This window comes from Arachis ipaensis, chromosome B03 (genome assembly GCF_000816755.2).
Source record: "Arachis ipaensis cultivar K30076 chromosome B03, Araip1.1, whole genome shotgun sequence".
NCBI lineage: Eukaryota > Viridiplantae > Streptophyta > Magnoliopsida > Fabales > Fabaceae > Arachis > Arachis ipaensis.
Window position 1 is genome coordinate 16,837,341 of NC_029787.2, and position 1,718 is coordinate 16,839,058.

Genomic DNA, 1,718 nt, shown 5'->3' on the forward strand with positions numbered 1-1,718 from the left:
TCGCCAAGACGAAAACCGGAGATAACCACATCACCGACCTAACAGAAATATTCGGCCAAATCCGCAGATACAACATGCGCCTCAACCCCGAGAAATGTGCCTTCGCCGTCCAAGGGGGTAAGTTCTTAGGCTTCATGCTGACGTGCAGGGGAATAGAGGCAAACCCAGACAAATGCCGAGCAGTGCTAGACATGGCCAACCCCAGAACAGTAAAAGAAGTTCAGCGCCTCACAGGACGCCTTGCCGCACTTTCCAGATTTGTTCCCTGTTTAGCTTCAACTTCTGTTCCCTTTTTCCAAACAATAAAAAAGAAAAGTAAATTTATCTGAGGAGATTCGAAGAATTAAAGGAACAAAACGTTCCAAATAATCACCCCCCCCACTCCCAAAGCCACATCAAACAGTGAGCCAAACATTGGGAAACCGCAAAAATTAAATGCAACCATTATTCCTTCTCTTTCATCAGGAAATAACGGACACGACTCCCCACGTACCCACATTTCAGACCACTAAAACCATCTTTTAATGAAGTAAGTTGATCTGGGGGCTCATCCACTAACCCACACAAGCCGAGTTATAACTCATCAAAAAGTAAAGCTCAACCTGCTTCATTAAAATCCTCCTCAGGCTAAGCTTGGGGGCTGTGATATGGTCACCATTAATACAAATCATAACCAACCATCGTCATAACTCGTCTTTACCGTTATTATTCGGCCCTTATGAATTATAACTCGGCAAAATTAATGACATTATAACTGACGTCTCAAACGGTATGAATAAAGTCGGTTACAAAACCAATTATCAAAAACGGTCAAATAATCATCCAGAATATAACGGACGATTAAATATCTATAAAAGCAAGGTAAAGTATCTTTTCTCCACCACTCTAAATTAACACGATAACTGACTTAAGCATTGGAGTGTCTTTGCAGGTACACTCCACCCCTTTTGTATTACTCACACCCTCACATCTACAAGGAAAAAGGAGAATTCGGACTCTGAGGAGTGGACGTCCGATCTTGCAGCGTATAGCTCGGCTGACCTTGAGGAGTTGAAGCCGACCTATTTCCCAGGCAAGATCACATTTTATATTCACAAAGAACAAACAGTTAGAGCTTTCTTTAATCTAAAAAGACAATAAAAGAAATAAATTATCTTTGATATATAACAATATAATTTAATTTGCAGTTAAGTTCTTATTATTTAGGATTATTTTTTCAATTTAGTCCCTACAAGTATATGCCTAGAAGTATTCTATTTTGTTCAATTTTTTTAGCAACAATAACTTAATTAATTTTTTTATAAAATATAAGTACTTAATTATAGAACCTAATACCTTTTATTGTCCTTTCACAATACATTTTAGGATTAAAAAACAGTTTTTTATCTCCTTATTTGTTATCCCATCTATTATTGTCCTGTCCTTCTCAACAAGAAAAGTGTTATAACAGAGAGTTTATTGGTTATTAATATACAATGCACGTAGATGAGCAGTACTATATATGCGTAGAAATTTAATCTATCCTTATGTCCAGTCATTTTTATTTCCATAATTTGTCATAGTAATTGAATGGACGTAATAGATTATAATTAGAAGTTTGTCCAAGGATATTTTTGAAAGCTAAGTATATATATAAAGGGAATAAAATGAGAAAGAAAGCATTATTTGATTATTTCGAACGCAATTTATAGTTAAGAGTTGGAAGTTTTTGGATATGC